This window comes from Martes martes (genome assembly GCF_963455335.1).
Source record: "Martes martes genome assembly, chromosome: 4".
Lineage (NCBI taxonomy): Eukaryota > Metazoa > Chordata > Mammalia > Carnivora > Mustelidae > Martes > Martes martes.
Window position 1 is genome coordinate 97,977,031 of NC_137891.1, and position 10,230 is coordinate 97,987,260.

Consider the following 10,230-nt stretch of genomic DNA (forward strand, 5'->3'; position numbering starts at 1 on the left):
ACCTGTGCTGAAATTTGCTGTTTTCTCTCCCTCTGACCCCTTAATTTGGTTAGCCACTATTCACCCTGACATTCAACCCCAGTGTCACTCTTCCAGGAAACCCTCTCTGATTATATCTGTTTCTCTGCACCCAAACCCGTTCCCCACAAGGAGTGCCCATAATACCTGCACATCCCGGTTACTGTCCTAGGCTCTTTGTTTTATAATTATCTCTTCCCTCTCTAGAATGTGAACTCCTTGAGAGTAGGAGCTAGTTTATTCATTTTTTAAACCTTGAGATCTAACACAGTCCCCTAATTACACTAAAAAGAGTAAGATTGTTCAATAACCCTTTGTCAATTAACTCTGGATAATCTGGTATGGTGGAATGAACATGACACTACAGCATCAGAAGCCTTGGGCTTGAAAATTATTCTACTAATAGACCAATCTTTTGGATGTGGGCAGATGACTTACACAGAAGCTTGGGCCAGATGCCTCATAGGGTCACCACAGCCCCAACATCCTGGGATCCCGTGATCACCTCTTCAGGTCCCTGTAATCAAATGGTCCACAGAGAACCAACAAATGAAGCCCCCACAGACCTGTGGGTATCCCCACTGAATTTTCCCCTCACAGATAGGAAGAACAACCTCTTCTTTCTCCTTCCCTTATTTTCCATTTGCTCAGACTCCCACTGGTTGAAAGAGAAACCTGCCCATTTGGTGAAGATTGTCACTACTTTTACCACATGCATGGCCCTAGTTTTCTTATTAACCCAGACAGAATGACACTCATTTCCCCTTCCTTTCTTCACTGTGACTGTGTCAGCTATTGGGCTCTTGCCCCTTCCAGCCCAACTGGCTGGAAGAACTGACACCTCTTTGCAGTCAAAATCTGCTCCATGACTCATGGCTCTGTGAAGAAAGTCCCTGACGTCAGCTTCCAGGAAACCCCTGTGACCAAACTCCAGTTAACTGTGGCCAGGGATGAAGTTCACTTTTCACTTCCCTCCAAGCAAATATCTTTGGCTAGTAAACTGTCTTGTGGATTTCTAGCTCAATCCCTCCTTTTTTTTTTTTTTTGGCCCATCCTTGGAGGGCCATCATATCTAGTCCTGAATTAATTCGAGTTTAGAAGTAGCTAAGGTTGGGAAAGAAACTTCAGGAAGCTATCAATTCAATCCAGTCTTATGCGATCCAATCTTGGAGCCACAGCAAGACAGCATTGGTGTTATGCAGACTATTATATTTATGAGATGTTAGTACATGAATGAAAACAAGCAAACAAAACCATAAGGGATCACTATATTGTGCACCCGAAACTAAAATTATGCTGTATGGTAACTAACAAAAAAAAAATTTTTTTTTAAAGATTTTATTTATTTGACAGACAGAAATCACAAGTAGGCAGAGAGGCAGGCAGAGAGAGGAGGAAGCAGGCTCCCCACCGAGCAGAGATCCCAATGCGGGGCTTGATCCCAGGACCCTGGGATCATGACCTGAGCTGAAGGCAGAGGCCTTAACCCGCTGAGCCACCCAGGTGCCCCAACTAACCAAAATTTAACTAAAAACTTTAAAAAAAAGGAATAAAAGGAATCCATGGTAAAATAAATTTGAAAATAAACAGGATTAAATAAAAATAAAAGAAAAAGCAGTAAACAATTTTTTTAATGAATGACTTTGGAGAAACTCATTATATGCTAATGTACATTGTTACTACAAACCTATTCTTATTTTGAAGATTACTTATAACTGCTCAGAGAACATAGTGTTCCATAGAATAGAGTTTGATAAACACTAGTTGCAGAATCAGACAGATCTAATTTTGAATTCTGGCAGCGCTACATGCCAGAAATGTGGCCTTGGGCAACTAGTGTAATCTCTCTACTTCCACAATTTCCTCATCTTTTTAAAAATGGTGATATCCACATACAGCTCACATGTGGTTCAAGGGGTTAAAAGAGATAACATCTTCTAGATGGCTCAGCATCAGAGTGCCTGGTTCAGTGAGCACTGACTAAAAGATCAAGTTTAGAGATTCCTTACCATAAGGGTAACCCTGGGCTTTCTGCTAGATTTTCAGAAATAAAATACGGCAGGGACCAGAAGGCCTTTAATAACTTTTTGTTTGTTTCATTTTTTGGTAAATACCTAAAAAAAAAAAAAAGTTTGTGCCCCCTCTATAAAAAAAATTCAAACAATAAAGAAAGTACAAAGTCGAAAGCATAAAATCTTCTGAAATCATGTCCAGAGAGAACCACCATTGACATTTTAGGTGAACACCTTTCCAGACATTTCTCCCTATATACAGAGCTATTTGCCAGCTTACACAGAAAAACAAGGTACTCAATAAGGTGACTTTGGGCTTCTATCCTCTTCTACCCAGTGCCTGTGAAGCTTTTTGGTTCATCAGTGAAGAACAGTGGAAACTTGATTAACAAAAGATTTTTTTAAAAAGGGAAGAAAATCTGTTCTCTATGAGGGTCCCCCAAATAAGGACAAAATAAATTTAAATAGATGATAGAGTTCACTGAACCCTGCAAAATGCTGAATGTTTCACAAATGTGTTTTATTTATAATCCTCTTATCAACCCTGTAACTTAGGTGTCAACAGCCCCACTTTGCAAACAGGAAATCCAAGACTCAGTCAACCCACTTAACAGCACAAGTTCACCCAGCTAATGAACAGCAAACACAGGGTACAAGGCAAGGTCTCTCAGCCTCCCATACCACCTTCCTTCCACTGCCCCAGGCCCCATTTTGTGCCTCACACTTCCCAACCCAACTCACACCCTGCACCTTGATGAGCCTCAGGAGGACTCCTTCCAACTTTCAGAGTGAACCTCTGTGAGCAGCGGCTGAGAGGAATGGGGGTTATGCAAGTATGTCTCTCTGGAGGAGTAATAAGCAATCACAGGGGGAAAGGGGATACTAAAATAAAACCAAACCAAACCAGTATTTATGCATTGTTTTCCTCTCATCTTTCCCTCATTTTGTCAAAGGAATGTGTTTGTCATCTTAATCCTCCCCAAAATTGTGATCTGGTAAAAGCTTTCCTTTTCAAAGTTGTTATCAGGGAGACAAATGGGTAATTTCGCAGGAAAGAAAGAAGAAAGAAGCAAAGAGGAGAAAAAAAATGAGGAAAGACAAATCCAGATGATCTCAGAAGCTCATTTCCTAGCGCTTCTCTTTCCTTACCCCCAAAATATGTAGAATTTTGCTGTGGAGGATCCCTGTCCTGGAGACCCATCTATGGTGCTTTTAGGCAAGTATGTCAAGTGTGAGCAAGGTTCTCTGTGGGCTAATAAAATCCACTTCTGGGGCACCTGGGTGGCTCAGCGGATTAAAGCCTCTGCCTTCCACGTGGGTCATGGTCCCAGGGTCCTGGGATCGAGCCCCGCATGGGGCTCTCTGCTTAGCAGGGAGCCTGCTTCCTCCTCTCTCTCTGCCTACATCTCTGCCTACTTGTGATCTCTGTCAAATAAATAAATAAAATCTTAAGAAAAAAAAAAGCCACTTCTGTGGTATTCCCATCAAAAGTCTGAATAACCTGAATCTAGTCATGAAGAAACATGAGACAAGCCAAATAAAGAGATATTCTAGAAAATAGCTTGTATATACACTTCAAGAATATCAGTGTCATGAAACACAAGGAAAGACAAAGGAACTATTTCCAGTAGAAGGAGACTAAAGAAACATGACAGTTAAAAGCAAGGTATGATCAGAGATTTCCAGTCACTGTAAGGATACCAATGGGCAACTAATGGGATCTGAATAAAATCTATAGATTGGTAACAGTATTGTATCAGTGTCAATTTCCTGATTTTTATTATTATAAAGTAGTGTGTAAGAGAATGTTTTTGTTCATAGAAAATACACAGTAGGGACTCCTGGGTGGCTCAGTCAGTTAAGGGTGTGCCTCCAGCTAAGGTCATGCTCTCAGGGTCCTGGGATCAAACCCCGAAGCTGGCTCCTTGCTCAGTGGGGAGTATGCTTCTCCCTCTCTCTCTGTCCTCCCCTACCTTGTGCGTTTGCACTCTCTCTCTCTCTCTCTCACTTTGTCTGTCTCTCTCTGTCTCTCGCTCTGCACACTATCAAATAAATAAATAAAATCTTAAAAAAAAAGAAAATATACAACAAAGCACTCTGTGGGCAAGGATATCATGCCAGCAATTATTCCCAAATGAGAAAGCCAAGGAAGGATAAATAAAATGTGATAAAATATTAATACTTGGGAAATCTAGGTGAAGGGGTGTATTCAGAAATTCCTGGTACTAGTTTTGTAAGTTTTCTATAAGTGTGAATTGAGAGAGAATGTTGAATATGAGTAAATGATCTAAGGAATCCTGATCTTTAAGTCATTATGTGATAATTCCCTGATAGCATAAGTACTGAGATTCCACAAGAGCTGTTTTTAGAAGAACAAACCGTAGGATAATTCTTTAAGGCCTCTATTTGTTCCTAATAGGGAGTGAGTATCAAGCCACAAGTTTAAACTGAAAAGATGTGAGGTATCAAAATAATTTCTCACTCCCATTCATCAGTCTAGTTCTCCTGAAATATAAAATGTCAAACAAAATGTGACAAATTAAACATATTTCAAATATCCCATTTGCTAGCATATTGACTTCAGGTCAATTGGATTTATGATTAGGTTGTATTTTTTATGTTTGCTTATGATAAAATGCACTGGAAATCTATGCAAACAAAGAACACAGTCTAATGATGCTTATTTAATAGGAGGTTTATAAGAAAAGAAAGTATAGTGTATAATGTGGAGGAAAGAACATTCCATGGAGAATTGGAAATTACTATTTAACTTGTTTTAAGACTTTGGACAAGTTTCACCTTACCTGAAAAATAAGCAGTTTGGAATATTATAAGGATAGCTAATGTTTACCGAGTTGAACACTTCATTTGAACCTAATATAATCCCGAATTCCATTTAAGTAACAACATTCTAACACTTGGAAAATAGGGCTCTTATTTTAAGTGGTTATAGAAATGTAGCCTCATGGCACTTTTCCTTAACAACAGTTCTTGGCCATTGCTGTGATATACTGATGTTCCTGCTTGGGAAGGACCAGTCCCATGTGCTGGTGACCTGGTGAATGAAGAGGGGACTTGCCTCTGTGTCACAACCCAGAGATCCATGGCCTCCACTCTGGCAGGGCTCACCCAATGGCTTTGGAAATGGCTTCCTTCTTCTCAAAGCCTGTGTCCAGACAGCCTTCCCACACTCAACCTCCAGCTACAATCCTTGCCTCTGGCCCAGCCTTCACCCCCGCAGGCCTGCTTTGTGTAGCGGTCTCATTTCTCTGTTCCTTTACTTGGGTGCTCTGAACCTGCGGCAGCAGCTGGGCCCCGGAGCTTTCTGAGGGCATGTACCCAGTTTGCAGGCCTGGAGTGGCCTGCACACACTGGGTGCTAGCTTGGTACAGGAAGTATGGGGCGGGGGGTGCTAATGTAGAAACACAAACCAAACCACTGTAACTGAATCAGCACAGCGTCTTCCAGAACAGAAGCTGAGGGACCGGAGCCAGAACCTCGTGAAGAGCTCCAAACTTCACCCTAACTTGGGGGAAATCGAGATTAAGGAGTAAGAAAGCTGCCTCTTCACCCTCATTTCAAGCCACATCCCATCAATTCTGATGTTTCAGGCGCAGCCACGGCCAGGCCCAGACCTCGGACCTGCCTGGTTGTTTGGTCTTGCCTCTCACTTCCAGGTGCTAGGTTCTAGAACCAAGTAGAAGAGAGAGATTTCCACTTCCTGTGCTCCTGCTCACTTGCCTCAGATGCATCTGGGGTGGGGGCAGGTCACACTCTTTGAGTGTGCATGTGCTGTGCCCCATCTGGAATGCTGTTACCCCCAGTCTCCATAGCAAACTCATATTTCTTTGAAAATGAACCCAAGCAGTCACTTCCTCTCCAAGGCACACTCCTACACCCCTCCCACATTTTGTGCACACTCTTTGTCCACTATCAAAAAGATCACCTTGTGTTATATTGGTGTGTTGAGTCTGTACTCCACACCAGAATCTACAAAGTCTTTGAGATTGCTAAGCACATCAGTTATCTCCGGGTTCTGGGACTTAAGGTCTAGCTGTTTGTAAGCTGTGGGGTGGAAGGAAAAGGGTAACAGGCTTCATATCTGGAGTCTGAACCCCTCTGGGTGGTCAGAGATCAACCTGAGGACACCAGAAACCAAAGACCAATGTATTTGACCTTGTCTGTCTGTGCTGGTTGATTACCAAAGATGAAGTGGCTTCAGCAACAGTAGCTGCAAAGGAATGGGCTTTGAATCATTTCCCGCGGGTATAAAGGCGCCCAATCCTTTCATTTAAAAGGTAAGTACTCTTTTTTTTTTTTAAGATTTTTATTTATTTATTTGACAGACAGAGATCACAAGTAGGCAGAGACGCAGGCAGAGAGGAGGAAGCAGGCTCCCTGCTAAGCAGAGAGCCCCATGCGGGGCTCGATCCCAGTACCCTGGGATCACGACCTGAGCCGAACGCAGAGGCGTTAACCCACTGAGCCACCCAGGTGCCCCTAAAAGCTAAGTACTCATAATTGGCCCACACAGAAAACAACACAGGAAATCAAGCTTCAGTTCAGTCTCTGCTCCAAATCAACCACAATTTCAAAACAGTGCAGATTCCGGTGGAGATTGAGAAAGCAAAACTTCTTTGTTTAACCAGCAGCTAAGACTCCTTTTGCTCAAGTCTCTTCCAAAGCAGCGATTATCTTCCATAGGAGTTCCTGAAGGGCAGGACTATTTTAGGGAGACAAATCTCCACCTTGCTATTTTTGTCTCCCCTCTAGAATCTTCCAAAGCAGAGTGCTTGGCCCCAGGAGTCACTTAATGCATGATCATTTTAAAAAATTCGTTGAAAAGTCTGGTCTTGGGGCACTTGGCTGGCTCAGTTGGTAGAGCATGTGACTCTTGATCTCAAGGTTGTAAGCTAAGGATTACTTAAAAACCCAATCTTAAGGGGCACCTGAGTGGCTCTGTTGGTCAAATGTTTGGCTCTTGGTTTCAGCTCAGGTCTTGATCTCGGGGTTGTGGAATAGAACCCTGCATCTTGTTCTATGCTCAGTGCCTGCTTAAGATTCTCATCCTCTGCTCCTCCACCCCACCCCCAACTTGCACATACACACACGCTCTCTCTCTCTCTCATAAATAAATAAAATCTTTTTTAAAAAATCTTGAAAAAATAAAATAGAAAATCTGATCTTTATTTTTAAATTCATGACTCAATGGCCCGTGAGGTGCTTTGGGAATCTAGAGCCCTTGGAGGTGTTGCCATCCCTCATTGTTAGGTTGGTTAGTAATGGTCCTTGAGGGCTTTTCTCTCCCCCAAGGGCATAATCAGTTGAGATTCCTGCAGGTCTTAGAAGGAGAAAGCTCTGATTTAGTGTTTCCTATGGTCTCCTGACCTCTAGTAATGACTAGGGTGGTCACAGAAAGCCAGAACCAAAGCTTGACTTTGACCTCCCAAGTCCATGAGACCCCAGTCAGTAGTAACTGGGCACAAATTAGAAATCATTACAATATCAAATTTTGTTGGTTGGTGCCTGTCACATTATATTTATCAATATTTATGGTTTGTATACCAAGGACAAGTTTATTCGGCAGAACCCTGAGGACCACAATGTTCTTCCTGCTGTTTGAAAACAATCAATCTAAGCATCTCTTCCGGTGTTCAGCTTTTACCTCTTGATACACAGGCAGTGGGAATGCCCTGCGTTCCTGACTCTGAGCTATTTAGCAGCTCTGAAGAATCACAGTAAGAGGCATGAAAACTGGTCGAATGAAGAACTGCCATCTCCCAGCTGCCTTTCTAAATGTCTCTGGCCGTTGGTTCTCTCCTCACTCTAAAATCACAAGATCGATCTTCTAAGAGACCTGAGCATGTATGAAATCTCCCCAACGTCATGTCCCGCAGAAGGTTCCAGGCATCAGAAATGATACACGCAGAAATTCAAGTCCTGAAGCAATTTAAGCCCACGAATGTCCTGGCCCAAAGAGGTGTCAGATAATGGGAACCCAGTTAATGAAGAGTCTCTATGGCCTGCTTGTCTTTTGAGGGGTGCCAAAATCCTAATCTTTTGACTTTCCTGCACTAAATATTTGTGAAATAGAAGTTCCAGGAGATTTTGGACTTACCGAAGAGGCATCCAGACAATCCTAAGACAGCCCATCCCACATAATACAGTTCAGGTCTTGTCAAGCCAGATCAAAACGTTACCCAACTTACCTTTTGCAGACACTCACTCTTCCTGAGTCTTTTAGGCAGGATCGGTGATTATCCTTGAGGCAGTCACAACGAGGCTGGTAACACGGATGTCCGGGGCTATTTGTATAAAAGGAGAAGTGAAGGGAAAATAAATGTGCTCACACTGTGACAACAGGAAGCCCAGTTGATGAGAAGGAGGAAGTGAGGCTAGGCCTGCTCTTTTTAGCCTCAGAGATGTAATCCTTCCCCTGTGGCTTTTTAGACACCTACTCTCATGACCCACCCAAATATGTAAACTTGTTTCTATGAAACACTGGAAAAGTCAAAGACCAAGCTGGTCAAGGCACTCATCGGTGAGCCCTGGCGGGTTCTGGGATGATTTTGGCATTAATTTCTGTCTAGAAAAAGTCAGTGCTTCTCAGTCAAGATGGCAACTCAATCCACACTCAATGTGTGGATTGTTCAAGAATAAGTATGCCTGGGGCACCTGGGTGGCTCTGTCAGTTAAGCATCTGCCTTCGGCTCAGGTCATGATCCCAGGGTCCTGGGATCGAGCCCCACACTGGGCCCCCTGCTCTCCCTCTTCCCTGTTTATGCTCTGTCTCTCTCTCAAATAAATAAATGAAGTTTTTTTTTTTTTTTTTTTTTTTAAAGAAGAAGTATGCCTGGCCCTCCGTTTGGCAGGTGGAAACTGGAGTAATTATTTTTGGAAGTTTACTAGGACTGAGACAGGAATGTCTCTTAAGCCTCTCGGCCTTCTCCCCACCCTCCCCCCAGCTGCCTTCCTGAAGATCTCTAGTTTCCTGTTGGATTGGGATGCCATTTTCAGACACCTGTGTCTCAGAAGCTGGACTTCCCTTGCGTAAGGATATTGCCAAGGGTAAACCCCAAGGCACAATCCAAGGGACACTGGTAGAAATGATTTGGTTAGTAAAGGGAGCCTCAGATTTAGAACCCAAACTTCTGAGTTTCGATCCCAGCTTTATGTCTGTTAGCTCTGCAGTCCTGAGCAAATCTCAACCTCGCAGCTTCAGTTTATTAATGGCAACATCTAATAATAATCCCGCTAGATAGTTACCGTTATTTCCCCATTTATAGATGAGAAAACAGAGGCTCAAAGAGGTTATATATTTAGCACAAGATTATACAGCTAAGAAATAGATGTTGGAGGGGTGCCTGGGTGGCTAAGTGAGCTGTGTGACCCACTCTTGATTTTGGCTTGGGTCATGATCTCAGAGTCATGGGATTGAGCCCCATGTTGGGCTCCACGCTCAATGCAGAGTCTGCTTCTCCCTCTCCATCTGCACCTGCCCCCCACCCTGGCTTGTGTGCTCTCTTTCTCCCCCACTCTCTCTTTAAAAATAAATAAATAAAACCTTTAAGAAAAAGTTATAGCAGTTGGGACTCAAATTCATAGTCACAGAGAATGCTATTTTAGAAACCCTATGACCAGTAGATTTTGAAAATCTTATTTCCAGTTTTCTCTCTGCTTTGTCTATGCAGATTTTCTTAGAACGAAACCGTTAAGGGCTAAGTGATAACCCCAACATATCCCGAGTTAGCAGTGAAATGCAGAACTTACCACTGAGCCACAGTTTTGGTTTTTTTTTTTAATCTGATAAAGGAAGACATGGACATTCTCCCCAGTGGTCGACTTAGAAACACGCGTCCGGGAAGGCAAGCTTTCTCTGTCTTCCTTTACCCTGACACATCCAGATTCTGCAATCACCTCTGACCAGGGCTGGCTTGTGGAGAATGCTGAGTTCAAGGGGAAATGGATCCTGACTGCAGAACGTGTCAGTCCTTAATGTTCTCTAAGTGCACAGATTCTTCCAAACTTATGAGATCATGGAACAACAAGTGTGTGTGTGTGTGTGGTGTGTGTGTGTGTGTGTGTGTGTGTGTACAGTTTTTCTCAGGGAACAGTTTTTCAGCATCACTGCACTGTAGGAAATGCTGTCATCAATTCTCCTCTCTTCATCTGGCATCAGTCTGAGGAGTCGATGCCCCTC

At 43.0% G+C, this 10,230-nt stretch overlaps 1 protein-coding gene across 1 annotated transcript in view; it reads right to left on the reverse strand.

Moving 5' to 3' along the window:
• Positions 1-8,400, reverse strand: part of CD53 (CD53 molecule) — a 28,760-nt gene extending 20,360 nt beyond the window's left edge. Inside the window, exon 1 of the mRNA XM_080801361.1 lies at positions 8,240-8,400. The gene's annotated coding sequence lies outside the window, so the exon portion shown is untranslated. The remainder of the gene's footprint in view (positions 1-8,239) is intronic.
• Between the last annotated feature and the right edge of the window lie 1,830 nt (positions 8,401-10,230).